At 38.8% G+C, this 20,686-nt stretch overlaps 1 long non-coding RNA gene across 1 annotated transcript; it reads right to left on the bottom strand.

Annotated features, from left to right (window-relative positions):
- Window positions 1-844: 844 nt before the first annotated feature.
- LOC147654710 (uncharacterized) lies at window positions 845-6,917 on the bottom strand. Its single transcript, XR_015282522.1, has 2 exons — window positions 6,370-6,917; window positions 845-1,068 (listed from the first exon to the last, which is right to left on the bottom strand). It is a non-coding gene; the product is annotated as an uncharacterized LOC147654710 (long non-coding RNA).
- Window positions 6,918-20,686: the final 13,769 nt, after the last annotated feature.

Raw genomic sequence — 20,686 nt, 5'->3', positions numbered from 1 at the left:
AATATGAAGGATAAGGACATGTTACAGCTAGTTCATCTGAGGAACACCAAGGTGGTCCAGGGGCTGGAGCACCTGGTTATTGCATGAGTTGGGCAAGTCTGACAAGAGGGAATCCCTCTGCTGTCTTCTACTACCTTTGCCACCCTGTTATTCCAAGCATTTGTTTACTTGTTATTTTTCTGGCAGTATATGAACAAAAGATTAAAAAAGTCTCTAGGATTCCTGAATCATGTGCTCCATGTGACTTGCATTTTGCTATTTACCCGTTTTGCATCCAGAACTCCAAAGCAGGGGATTGGACACAGAGTTTTAGAGTTTCTTTTTGATGATGCTTATATAAATTTTGGCCTTTCCAAGTCTCCCTGTATCTTCTTGAACTGTTAGACTTCTTCCAGGTTTTGCACTCCTGTTGTGATAGATTTACAAGCGGGAAGTCTTCTGAGTGGATTATATTATTTTTTTCTTCTAAGTAGCTACTCTACACAGTTGTCAACTATGAAGTGAGATGGTTCAAGACATGATTTTAACCCAAATCTATTATGTCTATGCAATTCCAAGGAACATAAGTACACTGGAAAATAATGTTCTTTTAACTAAAATGGCTTTGAATCTTAGCATTATTTTTGCATTATGGGTAATTAAGCAAAGATATAAGACCATAACCAAGGTTTGAATAGAAAGCAGGAATTCTGGCCCAGAATCCATTCTTAGATGTTTGTCCTTTGATTTTCAGTTCCAGAAACCCTGTTCATGTGAAAAATGTCAGCATAACATCAAATAAGGGGTAATCTGAAGGCTTGTTTTCTTTGGCAGTTCCTCAGAATACCATGGATACTCTCTGCTGTTATTTGGCAATGCCCTTGTGTACAGTATATTTGACAGAATATGCCTGTAGACTGTAAAATTCCATCCAGTGCATCCTCTGAGGTAGTATCCTGCAGTTATATTTCTTGGTCTCCTGAAGTGATCTCTTTTCAGTAGCAACAAAAGTCAAAACAGCACCAAACATTTCCTCTATCTGGCCAGTTTCTCAAAATGAAGGATCTTCCTTTTATGGCACTTTCTTCCCTGCAAATGAGGCAATAAATTTCCTAGTGAAATAGGAGGCTTTCATAAATTTGAAGAAGAAGATGTTTAAATGTATAGTAAAGATCAAAAGCTTTACTTTGACATTGGCACAAAATTAAAGTGTTTTCATTATTCATAACAGTTGGCTGATGGCCCCAGGCTGGGCTCAAATGGCATCCTGGGACATAGGAGGGCGAGGAGTTTGGAGTGTTTGTTTGGAAAGGACAGTCAGGCTCAGCATTTTTCTCTGAAAACACTATTTTCTGCTCATGCAGTATATTAACAACATTTAATTTGGGAAATCCTTAAATGGTCATCACTGGGATTGCTCCTTCACTGGGTTGGATGGTAAGACTGTACCAAACCTGTCCCTTAGGAGGGCTCTATAGCTGTTCCTACTAAGGCTGAAGGTGTGCTAGGAGGAACAGTGGCTGTTGACATTGGAATGTGACTTAGTGCAGCAGAGTCTTGCTGGAAGGATGGAATAGAGTGAGTTTTGTCACTAAATAAAGATGAAAGTGAGGTCTCTGCTGGAAACAGAGAAGTGGAATAAAGTAAGAACTGAGATATTGCACATATAATTAAGTGAACTACAGACACTGAAGTAGACGTAAAATTTAAGAAAACCCACAGTTTTACTCACAAATCTTCGTGTTCATATTTAAGGCAGTGCTTTGTGCTATGATAAATATGGGAAAAAATGTGAAGATTGTAGTTGATGATCTACAGAAATATAAAAACAGAAGTAAGAGGCCTGTGTTTTAAAATAAATGTACTCACCATCTCTTTCTGGCAGATGATATACAGACACAATTTCTGCATATTCTAAAAGTACAGTAATTGGAAGCAGAAACTGATCGATATTTGTTCAAAAGGGAATATGTAAGAAATGTGAATGATACCTATATCCTGCCTTATGTACCAGTATACAGAAATAGTCTTAGAAATGTAGAATGGATAAGATTCACAGGCAGTTTTAATGAATAGATATTTTAGAAAATTCTCATTGAAATTAGCTCAAATAGAAAGACATAAAAGGAGATATAAATTATAATCTTTCAGACAAATACTGAGTGTGTCAGGAGCAATATTACTGATTTCCTGAAATAAGAATTTTCTTTAACAACCCTACTCATTCAGCTGTGTGACTGACTCCATCCATTTTTGATGTCTCAAACTCAGTCTAACCGCATTACTCAGACTTGCAACTTATAATTTTAAATTTCTCTTTTACATTAAAAGAAATATTTTCTTTTCTGAATCATTCTATGTCTCTTATTCAGAGGTGAATGGGTAATATTACTTATATTATATATGTGTATATATATATATATATTAAGGTATCACAAGAAGAGTTTTTCCTATTTTCTGCATAGTAATATGATGTATTTTAATAGATCCATCTTGCACATCTTATTGGAGTAAATAAAACGTTCTTAAGGTCTCAAAATAAAAATATATTATTCATTCCTTCTTAAAAGTACTTCTAAGATGGTCCCATAAGGTGTGGTGGTGTTCAAACTGAACTTAGAAATGCTGTAGAGGCAAAAACCCTCTAGATGGACATGTGCAAGAACAGTTTCATTTCAGATCAAGGTATAAGTCTTACCTAGAAGTGATCAAAAAAGGCAGATCTCCCTTATTTTTGTTACCTGTCAACTGTCTTTGTCAGACTTTGTGCATGCACTGCAAGGTTTCAAAAATGTATGTAGGTCAAAATATAACACATTGGTTTCGTGGTAACTTACAACATCATAAATTTCATTAAGATATTTTTCATTTTGGAAGAATGCTTCTATGATACCTAGACACTCCACTACATGGAAAATTGAGAAAGTATAGTCAACTGTGCTTTTGGAACCCCAGAAGATCCAAATAGCTTATATTTCACATGTAAATGGCTTTCCCCCCCACCCTTGCTTTCAATTCTGTGTAAACAGAGTGAATAGAATGATAAATTATGATCATTATTGCAAATTATGATCATTAGAATAAAGTTTGTTTTGTGATAAGTTGTATATTCACTGCCATGTCTTATACACATATTTCTCATATACAACTGATTTTGCTTTTGCAGTTTTAAGATTGGCTCCAGCTACAACTGCTGGGAAGATCTTATTTATACCAATATTTTATGGCATTTTGTTCCAGTTTAATATTCACCTTCCTTTATAAGCTGGATGGTATTGCTAGTCTTTCCCCAGGTTGCACACCTACACAAAATGCTGCAAAAGGATATATATTTCTAAGGCTGAATGAATTGATTCAGCTTTGGCAGCCAAAATTTTACAACCAACATTTCTCACTTAGTATGCAGCCTTTTGGCACATGACCTTGGACTATGGTTGTCCTGTAACATTAGTAGCATTGTGCATTGTACTGTGGGAAAAGCCACATCTCAGTGTGGTGGAAATTCCACTGGAGAAGGAACAAGTTCCTTCCAAACCTATTGAGTTTTGCCTTTAATAAACTCGCTGGAAATGGATCAGCATGGGATTTCATGAATTATGGCCAGATTTTCAATAGGTCTCAGTATCCTGAGTTAAGCAAGTTTTTTTTTTCCCAGAAAGTTCGGCTCCTGTTTGGCACTGGGACCAGTTATGCACTGGTTTCAGACTTGAACCAGCTTTTTAAAGAAGCCTGTTTAGCAGTGCTGTCATGATGCTGAGCCCTAGCTAGCAAGATCTGATGACAGCAGAGTATGATAGCAGTTTTTGCTGAAGTCTAGTACCACATTAATACATCTAAGTAACTTCTGAATGGGAGCTGACTTGTAACTCCCCATCTTCAGATGCAGGCCAGGCTAACATGTGCCTTTATGCCTTAATTTAAATGAAATGTTAATTTTTTTTTTTTCATTTTTTATTTTCATGTTTTTGAGAATTCCTCCATGTAAGGAGTCATTCCTCATTGTGAGGATTCCATGAACATGCATATAGAGGATTTCTTAGTTTACATTGCCATCCATAGCTACAGTAAACTCATTCCCTTTACATCATGAGATCGGGCTTTGCAGTCACCCAGTGCTTTCCATGAGGAAGGAGTAGGTGCCTTCTTGCAGAAAGGTGGAGAGCCAAGAATAAAATATGAAGTCTTTTTCTAAAATCTTTTCCTCCCTTAGCCAACCAGGCCATTTAGACAGAAACTGCATAGCAAGCTCTCTGTGGTGGGGATCCCATGCCCAGTTTATGTTTTGGGATATAAAACCTCAGTTCCTGTTGAACTTCATCAAGCCTGTGACTGGGAAAATATAAGCTTTTAGTGGGTGAATTTGGATCTTTTAGCTAAATATGTTAAGTACATTGCACAAAAGTAAAATGCAGAATAATTTTCCTGTGGGCAATTATTAGTGTAGAAACCAGAAAATGCTCCAAGGAGAAATACAATAGCTAAAAGAACTGTGTCTTTCATATTAAAAATATCCATCCATCTTTCTCAAGAGACAAGACACAAGCAGCACATCTGCTGAAAGTATCTCCCACTGAACAGAAGCATATGAGCTAGCTTATATGAGAGCCAAATTATTTTAGAAAAAGATGAATAAAAATGAAATCAGTTTCATAATTCTTATAAGTCTCTGTCATCATATAAATTTAAATTAAATGTAGGTAGTTGAACAAGAACAATTTAAAAAACATCAAAACCAACAACAACTTATCTGTCTGCCTTCTCTTGCACTTTAACATTTACAATATTTTCAGGGGTTGCTTCCTATCCAATTGTGACTTCATGTGTATTGAAAAATGAGGTCAATTTTGGTGCTGCTATTCTTAACTGGGGAAAAAGTTGATGTAGTAAACCCCCATGTTGTAACCATCTAAACACATTTCAAAGGGCACTGGGCAGAGGGTAAAGAAGCAACAGGTCAGATTCACCAGCTTTCACATTTACACTCAAGCAAATACAATGGCAGTGAATGGAAGAATCTGGCTGGAAAGTTCATTCTGGGGAAGAGACGGCTCAGGGTGGATCTCACCAATGTGTATAAACACCTGATGGAGGGAGAAAAGAAGACAGAGCCAGGCTCTTTCCGGTGGTATCCAGTGACAGGACCAGAGAAAGGAAAACCTTTTTCACTGACTGAGTGGCTAAGCAGTGCCACAGGTTGTCCAGAGATGATGTGGAGTCTCCATCCTTGGACAGACATTCAAAAACTCTCTGGACATAGTCTTGGGCCAGTGGTTTTAGGTAGATTGGACTTCCAGAGTCTGCTTCCTGGCTCAGTAGTTCTCTAAATCTATGATTCAAACTGTCTCCTACTTAATTCTTGTGATGCAAAGTGGATTATACCTGCATGCAAAACACCTGGGCAAATGTAATAAAATGAATGTAATTTGAATTTCTGGCACAATTCCTCATGCTGTAAAAATAATTGTTGAGGTAAAGCACAAAGATGTTATTAGCAGTGTTCTAAAATTTCCTCAGATTTTGATGTCTTGCCAGTGTGGTCTTCCCCCGCAGCTCCCACTGCAAACTTATCTCAAAGAAATGTTGAGTATCCATCATAAACAAAGCAAATTTCCAAGGATTGTGAAATGCGTCATGTAAATTTATGCAGTCACTGTCAAGGCATTTAAAACAGAGGCTTATTTTCAGAAGAGAACCCTTAGAGAGGACAAAATTTTTATGTAAACAGATGACAAAATACTAAACAGTGGCTGCAGCTTTGGTAGAGGATGTGTGCAGAGGTGGCTTATAAGCATTTCTGCTGGGTCCTCCATGACCTAGCAGCATTCCAGGAACTGCAGAATTTCCCACCCCAGCTTATCCAGCACGTGACAGCTCTGATCCCACACACTACAGAACTGTGTGATTTGTCTCAAACACCAGTTTCTACCACTGTTTGGAAAACTGCAGTTCTGAATTGCTTTGTGTAAAATTCAGAATTGAGGTGATTGGTTCCACGAAAAAGCTTTTAGGGAAAGAGCTATTCTAGGACTGATGAAGGGTGATGGAGCTGGTAGGTCAAAAAATAGCTGATTTCTGACTGTACTCACACAATTCCTGATCTTAACCTTTCCCCAGCACCTTGCAAAGTAAATGATTGTAGACAGCATGGGAAGTGAGATTTTTACAAGACCCTTTTTATTTTTAGACTAAAAAATTAAGCAATAATAGATTCAGCTCTTTTTGTCCAATTTGTTTCTCTTTCCTCATAAGGGTCTGAAAGCAATGGAAAGAAGTAGAAAATCAATCTTTTCCTTCACTCAAATGCTCTACTTTCAAATTAACCATTAGCTGCCACTCAGAGAAAACTTTGGAGCATGAACCCTGGCACTAACTGGAACACCAGTGACTTACCCGAGGGTGAACCTTCTTATCCATTGAAAGAGTTGTAGATTTTTCAGATCACTGATGTCTGTCTCTCAGTGGTTTGTCACCTTGTGGCACATTATTATTTGGATGTAACATATAATTTTGACATTATGACTAAATTGTTCTGTCTGGAGAAGTAGTTTTGGGCCTTTCAGTGGAAGCTTGTTTTATTCCTAGGCATTATCACAAACACAAACATTTTCAGGAAGGGATGAATTATATGTTTATATATGTCTAAGTGGACCCTCCTGGTTCTGTTACAGTCAATACACTGTGAACAAACAAAAGCATCTGATCTTTCAGAATATAAACCAGCAGTTCACCTCCCTGCTGGGACAATCCATGCCCCATAGCACTTTCTAGCTATGCTGCTCTTCAAGGAAAAGGTGAAATACATTCTGTCAGCTGGTGGGAAACTGCCTTCAGAACTTCATGAATAGAGGAAAGTCCTGATGGCTTGTTTTCATTTCCCCTCTGGGGTTATTCAACAACTCAAGTCTAAAATTAATGCTTATGACACTCAAAGCAGAATGAAACCCTAGCAATGGAGGCTTTTATGGATTGTGATGTCATGCCTAGAGACAAGTTTGTTTATATGGTTGAAGGGGGATTTACTGGTCTTTCCCATTGCTTTTTGTCTGCCCATGCCAGTACAGCCTGTTCTTGCAGAATGTTGGGTTCTCAAGACATATTTTGGAAAGAAAAACAAACATTATCTTTTATATCTATAGACATCTTCTCTTTTGATCTTTCATTTGTCATTTTAACTTTTCTGATGGGTTATCCTAGTCCTCTTGGCACTAATCCAGTATTGATTGGATTGGTCAGTGGTCTAGATTGCTCAGTGTTTACCTGCAACTGAAAAACCAGGTGGATTTCTATATTTTTTTATTTTTCTATTATTGTTATTATTTTTGCATCCCCAAAGACAAACTTTGGTTTGGTGTGTTCAGATTTTTGATGAACATTTAAAGTGCTTCAACCTTAGAATCAAATTTGGGTGGTTAAAAACCATAATGCTACTCCAGAACGTTTGGAAATTCATGAATCAAAACACTTTGCCATACCTTCAAACCCATCAGCAGCCTCACAAGAGCAAGAACACAATAAAGAGACTGTTTTCACAGCAGCACCTTGGGCTCAAGAAGGACTTAGGCCATTCTGATGGTCTCATGGCAGTGAGAGCTGGTTCTTCCTTAGTGGGAGCAGTAATGGGGCAAGGTGGTAGAAGTGGCTGCATGTCCAGTGCCTGTATCCCAGGTCCTCCAAGTGCCCACATGTCTAGGCTGACAGCAGGGTAGCAGGTTCACCTGCTCTGATCCTGCTGCCCTGAGATGTTCCTTGGAGACTGAATCTGGGCAAGCTCTTCTATTACTATTAAACCCCCAATTTTTCGTCGTGCTGCTGCAGTGGCTCTGGATGTACACACTGACACTCGTGCCACCTCGGCGAGACTGCTGTGGGTCCACGGGATGGAGACTCAGCAGGGCCACTGCTACTCACAGCACCAGCTGTACTCAGGCAATTAGCCCATCAGTGTGCCAGAAGCTCCAGGACTTCAACTCTCCAAAAAATCCAAATCCAGCAGCCCAGCACAGAAGTTCCTGTGCTTGCTCTCTCAGACACATTAAGATCCTTTCATAACAGTTTGCAGGGAAAATCTCCTTTTGCTCACAGGCTGTGCAATGAGCCCAAAGTTTCCAGTGTGCCAAGTTTTCCCATTCCTTCAGGAGCTCAGTTCAATTGTCACATTTAGTGAAACATCTCATTATTATTTTACACTTTTGGCAAGCTAACAATAATTTTTGCCAGTGAAAAAAATCAATGACTTCCACTAGAAATTGGCAGAAATATTTTATTTTTTGTGTATGAAATATACTGTGTCTGTGGCTTCTAGGGTAAAGTCACACATTTTTCTTTTGTTAATTTCCCTGGCAATTCCAATTGCTGCTGTGTTTCAGCTTTTGTACAAATCCATGCCTTCACAGTGGTAATCCTGTTTCAATGCTTTTCTATTTGTTTTTCTGCACCTTATAGATGATGTATTATCTTTACTGAGAATTTGCTACTCACTGATTTGTTGTTTTGAGTGTGGTGACTCACAGTTGCTGTTTATGCCCTCTGGAATTTTTCTATGAAGAAAGGAACTTTGTCCTGAGGCACTTAGGTCTTTGTTTTGGACCATTATTTGGAAAATATTTGAAAAGGCAATATGGATGTGCTACTACGTGGAGAAAAAGCAGCAAAAGACAGCATGTATGTTCTAGCTCTATGAAGTATTCCTGGTCCAGAGAGAATGGAAGTCAACCAAAAGTCTTTCCATTGACTGTAGTGGGTTTTGGATCAAGTCTTGTGTATGTAAGTGGCGTCCAAATATCTGAGCTGTTCACAAATGGTCCATGTCTGTTATAGTTACCAGGAAATGCAGGCAGTGGGCCAGAGTTTAAAGATTCAGCTTTTTTCAAATCCAAGTCACACTTACAGAAAGAAAGATGCCTTTATCCAACCTGTTCCAGTCCTCCAGAGTGCTGAGTTTTCTTGCGACTCAAGTCTTCAGCTATTAAAAAAACAACAAAACCTTTCCTAGCTAGATGCATATTAGGCAGGAACTAGTAAATCTCAGGAAAGGTGGAGAGTAATTCTGAAAATGGCCTGGAAAGTAGGAACACAGTGACTTTTGAAACCAGACCTCTGATAGAAGCTGAACCTACAAATGCACTAAGTTTTGAGGTAAGGATTAGTAAGTCTAAGGAGGGGAATCTTATGGGAGCAATCTGATTCTGGCAAAGTTGGTAGCCAGAGAGTGTCTTAGGAAGGGATTACAGTGTCTGCCACTGGGGGGACTAGGCCCAATGAATATATTTATGCAATGACAAATACACTGAGAGCTGTAATGTAGGTACCAAGGGTGCTGCAAAAGCACACAGGGGAAATTTCTGTGTACACTGTATCAATCTATTCAAGTAATCTCTTCAGGTCTTCTGTCATACTGTACTGGAGAACAGTCATGGGTCTCAATTTAAAAGCTATTTCTCATGTTGATTTTAAGTACAACATTTAAGAGACTGTGAGTGCTTTGAACTTGAATTTCCCATCATCACATTAAAAAAGCACCAGAAACAAATGACCTGAAGAATTCTGTTCACTGGAACAAATTAGACTATCGGTAAGACATTTTCAGGGAACTTAGGTGCACAGATGGAAAATGCTGCAAGAATAATTACATAAACAATAACCAAAATAATTAAGAATTTGTTGATCTTGAGAAATGGTGGTCAAAAAGACAGCTAGCTCCCTGTAAATATTCCTGAGAAGGATCAATTTGCATCTCCAGGTGAGCATAATCAATGGCACAGTTAAGCAGAACATAAACTACATTCAGCATCTGTAACCTTTTACTCACATTAGCTAAGAAAATAAAAATTACTTCTGGCAATGCTTCAGATATTCCCAGGAGGTCTAGTGTGTATAAAGAACAGGAGTGAGAAGACTGGAAATCTGTTGCTCTTTGCTTACAAGTGCTTCAAAAATGCTTAACAATTACTTTCTTCAGAAGGAATCCTATAATCTGATGGTTTATCAATCAGTTTCAGGTAAAAAAAAAATATTCAGCTTTGTGGCACCTTTCCAAATATGACAGAAGATATTTAAGACTGGGTCATTACCAGTGTGTCCATTGAGAGGAATGCTAGATATCAACAGCTGAACACACAACAGAGGGCAACATCTAGTTAGACAATTCACTGTTCTGGGAAGTCATGGAAAATTCTCCATAAGTTAGCTGACTATCATTATCATTTGATTAAATCCTGAAAAGTAAAATTTCAGATAAATTAAAATATGAGGTTTTGTATATGCACTGGGTGTTCTTCACATCTAGGAAGCACACAGATTTTGAGAAAACACAATAAAAATGGATCAGAATGAAACACTGTGGCTTCAGACTTGCAAATTGCCATGAGTAAAGCAGCACAGAAGAAGAATTTGCCTTACAGTTACAGAAAACCTATTCATCCCTATTTTCATCAGTAGTGACAAGTGCCAAAAAATGCTTTACTTACTGCTTAAAATGAAAGGTGACTCACACAGGCAGTGTGAGTAAGTAAAATTTTGAAAGACTGCCTTTCATATTTGACCAGTTTAATGATTGTGTTGCAGACCTTTTATGGATGCTTTGGAGTACATGTAAGCATAGAATGAATGTGGGGGTGAGGAACAGCTTTTTTTCCCACATGTAAACTCTAACCACATTAATCTTAAAGAAGCTATAAAGCCATAATCCAAACCAAGCCCACCTGCACTGGACTACACTCTAGAGTTCTTCTTAGTTTGCAAAAAGAGCAGGAAACAGGAGTTTATGCCCTTTCCAGAGTCTGTTTGGGACAACATAAGTCCTGGAAGATTGGAAGCAGAACAACTGCTGTCCTTCCTTCACTAGAAAGGCTGTTACACATAGTCAGGTTATGCCCGTAGACTTGATTCTATTCCCCACCACAGATACTGCTTGGGGCTATTTCTCCTCCCTTCTGCCTGCCCAACTCCCTGCAAATTTCTTTTTTATTCTGTGGATCCAATCTGAATTTGTCTGCAGCTTTAGGGAAATGAGGAATTTTCTAATTTATCTGATTCCTCCTGTTGTCTAGCTGTTGTGAAGGAAGAGTTTGGTGTAGCCCCAGTTGAGTGTGGTGACAGAGCAGAAGAGTGCAGCTAAAGCATGGGTCACTGGCTATTGCACAGAGAAAAGACATACACTGATTAAATTCTTCCAGTAATCTCCTTCTCTTTGGGTTCACTATAGGTACCAGCACCTCCTTTTGCCATATAACCTGCACTTCCTCTTCATGAACAGAAACAACAGACTAATAGATGTCTATTTCAGGGGAGAAAAAAAATCCTACTATATGCAGCATTATCCTGTATTTGATACATTCATGACCCTGAGGCAGTAATTGTGGAAAATCAGTACAGAAGGAAGGCAAGGAGATCTGGAGCATTATTTTTGACTGCTCCCTAACCTTGGGAAGGTTTTTCTCTTACTGTGACTTGGCATGCAATTTTATATCTTTTTGCAACTGGAATTGTTGAAAATCACAATGGCACTTGTTTTGTTACTCAGCTAGTAAATCTACTTCTAAGTCAATTGAAACTACTGTTCCTTGCAAGTTCCTTGCAAAATCTCTCCTTTTTAATGGTCATATTTTGAATTTCCTGTTCTAGACATATCACTTCCACAATCTCTTATTTACAGAAATATAATCCAAAATGTATAGTTTAAAAACCAGTTGAGTTTATTTTTGTAAGTTCTCTGGGGATATACTAACAAGAAAGAGGCTGTTAGTCAGTAAGAGTAAAGCTTTGTATGCATTGTAGCTTTTTTAGTAATTCCTTCCTGATGTATAGCATATTAATGTTCTGATCAAATCACATCATCAATGCTGGGGTTTTCCTAGCTGTATTTTTCAATTTCTGAAACTGTGTAGTGTAAGATGTGTCAGAAATAAAAATAATTATTATATGTTGTCCTTCTGACATTTTTATGTTGGAATGAGTTAGTGCCCTTGTAGGGATCATCCAGCTAATCCCTCTTTTCAAGCAGACCACTGCTAGAAGTCACTTGACAGCATCTGGAGCGGATTGCCTGAAGGAAATGTAGGCAATCTTTGGATGTCTGTCTTTTGTCTATACCACTGTAGATATTAATGATGATATGATGCAAGCAAAGTCCTTCTTTCCTGCAAGCAAAGTCCTGCTTTCCTGCTCAGCCTTGTCTGCAAGAAAGTTCCTTAGTGCTACTGTGAGACCAGACTATTTAATCTGTCATGTAGGAAATGTAAAAATTTCCACTTCCCTTTTCTCCTGCCAGCAACTAGAAGAATGAGCAGGACCACACAGTCATAAAGGACCTTAAGATGTGTGTACCAAACCCAGCTACTCCAGGGTTAGAATGTCTCTAGTCTGGCATCAAGGTTTTGAGGTGTTTTTGAACATGTGAATACTAATGCATGCAGAGTAGGTGCTTACTATTTGACAGCTCATTGCACATTCTTTTTTTGCAACCTAAAGCCAAAGAATTAAATTTGTTTTCTATTCTTGGTAAATCTGGGTCATATCCAACACAACACTATGGCTACTTTTAGCTTGTAAGACTCAAGACAAAGAATTGTGAAGGGTTCTGGATTTTTTAGTCCTAAATTTTGATATGCTTTTCCAAGGGGAAAGCAATTGAAGTTGCTTAAAAAATAAAGCGGCTTAAAATACAAAACAAAAGGTCCAGCAGTTGAAAATCAAACCCAAGTAAACCAGGTGCCACTACTGACTGTGAAGGTAACTATTAAAATGTTGTAACTAAGGATATGCAATTTCTCACAATTTTAATCTTTGAGTAAAAGATGTGCACACTTTGGAAACATATGATCTAGTTGTGGGAATAACCCAATGAAGATCCATAAGCAGAACAGAGAGACAGCCAAGAAAAGAAGGGTTAAATTGTTTTCTCTATTCTGGCTCAGATTTTCCAGGCTTCTTGGCAAAAAATTTGCTATGAGCATTGCTTTTGTTCCTAATGACACATTATCTGGACTTGAAATCACCTGTGATCTAAAGATTGGACACAAAGAAGAATACGTTAACATTAGTTAGTTAATATATAATGTATCCCACAGGATGTGCCCTGACATGGAAGTATAATGGACTTGAGAAAACCAGGTCAGTGGGGAAAAAAGTTCAAGTCCCTGTGTCAGAAAGAGATGGCTCACAAGGTCTCAGGAGTCCTTCTGAAGTTTGTGTAATTCCTTCACAGAGGCCAGAAGCCCTGGGATCGTGTCCAAAGGCCCGAGTTACATATGGGAAGCTGTTTTCCCCAAATGGCCATCTTTACAAGCAAAGAAGGGAAACATTCTTCTCCAGCAACATCTAAGTTGTATTTCAGATTACTGCTTTCAGGCCCTTCTCTCCTGAACAGAACAGTTCTGTGGTACTGGATGAAATTTAGCTCTCGGGAATGCTTCTTTTGATACTTCCTTTCACTTCTAAGCAGATAGTCCAAGATGGCAGAGTTTTCCGGTTTCATCACTCTGCTAACCTCTCTGGCTGGCAAGTGGAATTGCTTGCATTGTTAAGAGCAATTGCTCAGTCTGTGTCTGTATTGTTCAAACAGTGTCTGTATTGTTGAGACCAATATTGCTCAGAGTAAGCAAATATTGCATTGACCCCAGAGGAAGCCTAGAAAATACTCTTTTGGATAAACTTAGTTTTTATAGGTTTTTTTCTCTTTCCAAATTTGGGTTACCATGAAGGGTTATTGCATAAGGCAGAGGAGGAGCCAAAACACATGACTCTTGCTAGAGATGTTTCTCTGTTAACATCCTCGTTTGGACATTTGCTGGCTACGTGCAGGCTGTGATCCTTGTCTGCAGGGAGCAGCTTGGCAGCCTTGCTCGCTGGCTACTGCTCAGCCTCACCCAGGCAGATGTTTGGCATCTGTGACTCGGCCATCCATCTGCCAGTTACACACAGCAGGGAGATTCAAAAAGATAGATTCCTTTGGGTTTCCCTAGGAACATCGTTGAAGAAGATGATTATAGGAAGCTGTGGCTTGAGTAGAAGTAGTGAGAAGAGGGAGGGCAGTGTTGTGGTTGTGATTCAGAACCCAAGAGATCCAGCACTAGTTTAGCCCCTCTGCTGCTCCCTGAGGAACTTCAAGGCAGTCACGTAGTATCTCCAGGCTTTGGCTTTCCATCAGCATGTTGAGTTAGCACTTCTCCTTTCTTAAACTTTTTCAAGACTTGGTTTCTGAAATAGTGGGGCTTTATGTAAGACTAAAGTGAAGTCATGTAATTACAGAGTGTAGATTAATTATATAGTCTTCATGCTATTTTACTGTGTGATTTAAAGGAAAATATTTGAATGCATTTTAATCAGTTACAAAATGCTAAATCCAGCATGTTATCTAAGCATAATGACATTCAAATGACCATTTTAAAATATACTAAAATTAACAACCCATAAGCAAGTCATGGATGTGGCCTTTAGAGGATCAAAATAGCAATGAACAGAATAACCACTGAAATTTAAAGCTACCTCATAGCACCTCCAAAAAGTGACAAAATTTTATTTGGTGACAGATAGTCAATGAGGTTTGTACACAAACATTGTCTTCCACGTGTTGTTTTCAAATATTAAATTCTTAAGACCTCCAACTGGTTGAGCTGACTGGTGCAAAGGAATCAAACCAGACATTGCCTGGCTTCAGTGGATAAGTAGATTTAATTTCAATTTAATATTAGCATGTTCTGTTCCTGTAGTCAATATATGGCAGGAGCACAGGTCAGAGTAGGAGCAGCCATGCTGACTCAGACCAATATCCTTTTACATGAGCAAGGGGAATCCTAGAGGGCAACCATGGGAGATATTTCTCCCAAATACTCTTCTGACCTCCGGCTATTTTAGCTCAGGGAATTTCCTGAGACAAATATCATACTGAACCATAATAATTTGAAGAGTCTGTTATGAAGTTGGGTGATCCAGGTACATACAATGTGTATCTAGGAGTTCAGAGATTGTTTGAGGTGGAAGCCTAAATAATCTGGTTGGTGTTCCTCTCTGTGTTGTTCTAGATTGCCTGCTTGGCTTCCAAACCCTCCACCCTCCACTGCTTTGTAAAGCTGGTTGGAATTTCTGCTCCCTACTCATGCTGGCATCAACAAAGAGAGTAGTTTGAGTAAATGTGGATAAACTGCAGATAGCTGTTACATTGGCAGTTATAAAAGCCTGTCCAACAACAACGCCTCAAGGATAAACAATCAGGATACTATGCTGAACAGTAAAGAATGAACCACTTCCTATTCAGAACAATTTGTAGTTGAAAAGTATCTGTCTGTAGATCTGCTGCCCTTAAATTTAATTCCCTTTTAAGCCTGCTGATATTTCCTGCCTCCACAAAATCTTGTGACAAAACAGTTCCAGAAGTTCACTACCCTTTGCATAAAAAATGTACTTCATTTTAGAGCTGTTTCATACCACCCTCCACTGCTAATTCAGCCAGTGCCTGCTGTTATAGTCTTGTGAATCATGCTGAAAAAAAGTCTTATGTTCTTTTTAACCACGCTGTAAGCTTCATGAATATATCATTCAGCTTCCTACTTTCTAAATTTAAATATCCCAGAGTTTTTAGTTTCCTACTGTATGGCAGCTACTTCATCCTCCTGATCATTTTAAGAGCCTTCCTCTGCACTTTATTTATCTCCTACTCCCTGTAGAGGTGAAGACCAGGATTACACACCTTATACCAAATGCAGGTGTGACAAAGTTTTCAGCATTGGCAAAATTATACCCATGAAATTCTCCATGTCCTTTCTAGTGACACAGTACACTGCAGTGCTTCTTTTTAGGCTGCTCCTGCACACTAAGCTGATTTCAGAGAGCTGACTCCAAATGTTCGAGTTGCACACTGATTTGCTGAATTTAGACCAGAGAACTGCATCTGTACACGTGATATACATAACTTCTACTTCAAAGAATTACAGAGTTGCAGAAAGGGTAAGGCTGGGAAGACTACTGGAGGCCACCTAGGCCAATAGCCCTTCTCAAGCAGGATCCCCCTGAGTATCCTGCACAGAATTATGTCCAGAAGGCTTTTGAATGTCTCCAGAGAAGGAGATTCCACAGTGCCTCTGGGCAACCTGTTCCAGTGCTCAGTCACCTGCATAGTAAAGAAGTTCCTCATAGTCAGGTGGAACTTCCTGTGTTCCATTTCTTCGTGTTGCCTCTTGTCCTATTGCTCAACCAGAGCCTGGCTTCATCCTCTTGACACTCTCTCTTCAGATACTTACATGCATTGACAATACCCCCTCTCAGTTTTCTCTTCTCTAGGACAAACAGGCCCAGCTCCCCCAGCCTTTCCTCAGAATTGGGGTGATACAGGTCCCAATTCATATTCATAGCTCCGTACTTAAATCACCTTTTGTTTTTCTATACTGAAACTCACTCACCACTTTTTGCCCACCCACTGAGAATTTTAGTAGGTGAAAGGTTTTAGTATCATTGCCAGATTTGAACATTTCATTATGTTGTTGTACGACCATATTCCTCTCATCAGATCACTGATAAAGATGTGAATTAAACCAGTCCAAAGAGCACTCCCCAAGGGACACCACTACTGAAACACTGCTTCCTCTTGTCTAACCAATTCTAATTTCACAAGGACATTTAATACAGCTCAGTGGTGACTTAATTTCTGTTATTCTCAGGGTCTTTGGGCAGCAATAAGCCTTAATTTCCCTGGCTATCTTTGCCTGGGGTCACATCCACACCTATAACTGAGAGCCCAGATATTTCAATTCTGCTCTAGCCCTGAGTCTGAGCCATGCTGCAGGTAAATCTTTTTCTTGTCCTTTTGTCATCTTGCCCAGGCTCTCTGGGTGAGATTTTATTGTGCTGCTGGCTTAACCTTGTCTCTAGACCTGTCTCATGGTTGGGCCTATGCTGTAATCTCCTGCTTTCTCTCTGGCTCCTCCTGGCAGGACATCCCGAACCAAGCCTGGGCCAGATTCAGCACCTTGCTCTGCTCTGCCAGGCCATCACTGAATGATGGATGTCATCCCTTGTGCTCTCCCATCTGGCCTTGGAGTGCTGTGGCTCAGAGACCAAGGGTGAGAGACCTGCTTGGGCTGTACTTACATTGGCTCTTGGCTAGCCCCCTCGTGGAACAGCCCTTCTCTGCTGCTTTCTGACAATAATAAATTTAGTTTGGAGCTTTATAAAAGCTTTTTAAAAAATCTGAATATATTTCATCTGTGAGCACTAGGCTAGTGAAGCAGAATTTTCCCTTTGTAGAAGTCACACAGATTTTTTCATGATGGATTTGATTTTTCCAGGTGTTCTGTAGTCTAGATCGGAATTATAGAACCTATCATCTCACCAACTGGCTGAAAATCTGTTGTTTTAGTCTGTGGAGCCCAGGTTTTTCTGCAGAGCCCCTTCTGTGGAAGGGAGTTTAATTGTTAGTCCTCTGGCATCATGGCTACTTGCATGACAGGTTGTATACCTCAGCCAGCAGTTCTGCAGTTTTATGTTGGAGCTATGTCAGAGCTCTTGAGTGAGTGGCAGATAGCTCTGTCTCTTTTTTAGTACTTTTAAATTTCTTTCTGAATTGCAGAAGCTAGCATTGAGGTTATCTGAGTATGCTGGTGGTTTTTGAAGTGACTTTAGTCTGCTTGTAGGGATTTGCTTTTATGATTACATTTTTTGTGAATTTGGTGTGTGATTTCTTTATGTTGATGCTTTGAGGTTTATTTGTTAATTTTCTTGGTGGTTTTATTTCCCCCCTCCCCTAATTTTCTGACTTAAGAGAGTCTTCTTTCATAAAATTCCTTGTGATGCATTGATTTACTTTACTGCTTGTTATTACAGCTTTGTAACCAGTTCTATTGTGAATATTATGGCAGAAGAGTCTTCCCAATAACGTTTTGAACTAAGCCCTAGGAACACTCAAGGCTAAATCTGGAATAGTGTCATATTTAATAGGTCCCTCAACTGGATGGTTGAGGAAGCAGTTTTTTTATTGTGAAGCTGAAATCTCCTATTATAACTAAATCTTCAATATTTGCAGCTTCTCTATTCCTGTTCAGCTTTTCCTGATCATTATTTTAATTCCAAAATGAGCTCTGTAGAACAGTTGTAGTGTTATGTTTTCTTTTTAGAATGAGGGATTTCTCCCCTTAGAAACTTCAGGGTGTTTATTTTTTCTTGTGATACTGGAACTGCAGCATTTCAGGTGCAGCACCACTCCCTCACCAATTCATCCTGCCCCTCTAAAGCTGGTAGCCTACAAACAATGCATTGCTTTGGTTGTCCTGTCAGGAGGTCTCTGATGTGCTGCTCTATCAGGGTCACTACTCATTGTCTGCCCAGTGCTTCTTCTGTCCTAATTTCTGGGTATCCATCACTGGAGTTGAAATACTTTCAGGCCTTGCTTTTGGTCTGTTGCTCAGTATAACAGCCTAGATATTTTCTTTATTGCCTATGCTATTTATTTTCCTCTTGACTTTTTCAGATGTATCAGATGTGCCAAACTAACTGAGCCTCTTTTAATTGCTCTGAGCCCAGAGAACAACTTCACCCTAACGAAAACTTTCTGTTGGCAGTGTTTCAGCTACTTTTGGCTGCCTAAAATTATCCTAGATATTTATGTTTATGAATCTGAGTGGGCCAGAAGATATGATATTGATATGAACCATGATCTTTGAGACCTGCAGCTGGAGGATGTGTAGAGTACTCCTGAAATGGCATCAGATGCTTATGTGTGGAAAGATGAATCAGACTCCTGATGCTAGCAGCCTGCTCAGTGCTAATCAAGGTAATAATACACATCTGTTTTTTTCTTGCCACAGCCCCATTACATGTACAGCTGTGCCTGAACACAAGGGCAGAATATAAGGTTTGGGGTATTTTTTGTTGGTTTTTTTTTTTTTTTTTGTATGTGTGTTTTTTGTTTTGGTTTGTTTTGGGTTTTTTAATGTTTTTCATGGTCTTATCATGAGATTTTTGGGGAATCCTTGTCTGAGTGTAAAACAAGAAAGACTGCTGTGTGATTGGCAAAGTCTGAAAAAGTTGAATAAAAACATCAGGAAGGAAAAAAGAAATGAAAATAACAGAGCAACTGAAGCATTTTAAAAAAATGTTTAGCTTTTGGAATAAATTTTATCATTTCCCTAATGGCCATTTACACTGCCAACATTACTACTATCCACTACAGTATTACTTCCTACAGATAAACAAAATTTCCACAAAGACAGAGCTACACTAACACTGGTTAGGGGGTTAGGGTAAACCTTACTCTGAAGTTTATGACTTATGGACAAGGAAGATACTGTACTTTTTCTAGCTATTAAATTGTTAAACAACATTTTCCTTAGACACTTTGTCATTGGCTTAGATTAGAAGTGAAATACCCTAGAAGGAAGATATATTGTAAGTTTTTTTCTTTTTAGTTGTGGTCAGCTTGTGATATTTTGTAGTATTGAACTTTCCCTTCATTTCATAGGCCCTAAAATGTCACTGACATTTCAGTTGAATAATTGACCTTCGATTTTTAGTCATACACTCAGATTTGCTATATATTCTGAGTAGTCACTGATCTCAGGAAAGGATTTGTCTTCATAATTATTCAGGCCCTAACTACAACCCTTTAAAGATCATATTCATAGCTCATGCTCTTTCACGGGTAGCATTGAAACTCGGGGAAAAGGAGAATAAACAAGAGCTGCTTCAACATGGGCACAGTATTGGAGCAGAATATATGAGAGGTGCTTAATGTGCTTCATTGGTTCCACTGATTTGAAAGCTTCCCATTTATTACCCATATATTGTGTGAGTTCAGGGTTGTAGAAGGTATTTAAAGTCTAATCTAAAAAATTCCCTGTTTGTCAAAGTCTGGAAATCTTGAATGACCTAGTAGTTCAAAAGCATTTTTGGAAAACAGCATGTTTAAAAATGACTCTTTCTACCCTCTGGATATCACTGATGTTCATTGACCCAGATCTACTGACCTTGGAGAAGTGTCCAGAACACTCCATAAATAAGATTCCACGGGTTAAAATTACATTATTTCTGTTTATGTAAACTCAACATTCTGGCACCACGGCTATTTCTTACTGGTTTGATACAAACACCATATCTGGAAAAAACCTCACATAATAACAGGCTAGTGACAAAGCCATAAAAACCCCCCAAGCAATCACCACTAAAATATTTGAAGAGTGACATCTTCACTTTTCAAAAGGCATAAATGTAGCAGCTGGTGGAATTTTATTTACAAAGAAAAGAACAGCAGTGGAAGATTAATTGTTGAGGTCATCCTTCTTGAATCCAGAGCAGAATCTGAAGAGTAGTGTCCTTTTTGAAGTCAGCTGTTAGTGGGATTACTAGCTATTACTAGATCCATCAATAAGGATAGCAAAGGAAGGAAGGAAGCTAAATTCCTACATCCTATCATTTGTTCTGAAATATTAAGAAGCTCAGACAATTGTGGAAACACTTGTTGTCTGCACTAGGTGACCTTCAGATTTTATTGGTAAGACAGAACAGATGAACAGAAATCATCCCAAGGAAAGCCCCTTATTTCTGTTTTGTACTTTAACAATTTTTCCAGTATCCTTCATTTTTTCCCCCCTAGGTATCCTTTCCTAGACTTTCTCTTTGTTCTTATTTGGACTCTCCTTAACTGACCCATAGTTTTTTCAAAGGACAGCACCTTTAACTGGACAAAATACCTCAGCTAAATTCATGTCATCTGAACCATATG

The sequence above is a fragment of the Cyanistes caeruleus genome, chromosome 2 (genome assembly GCF_971803275.1).
Source record: "Cyanistes caeruleus chromosome 2, bCyaCae1.hap1.1, whole genome shotgun sequence".
Lineage (NCBI taxonomy): Eukaryota > Metazoa > Chordata > Aves > Passeriformes > Paridae > Cyanistes > Cyanistes caeruleus.
The sequence above is the reverse complement of the archived record's forward strand: the minus strand, read 5'-3'. Positions and strand labels throughout refer to the sequence as shown.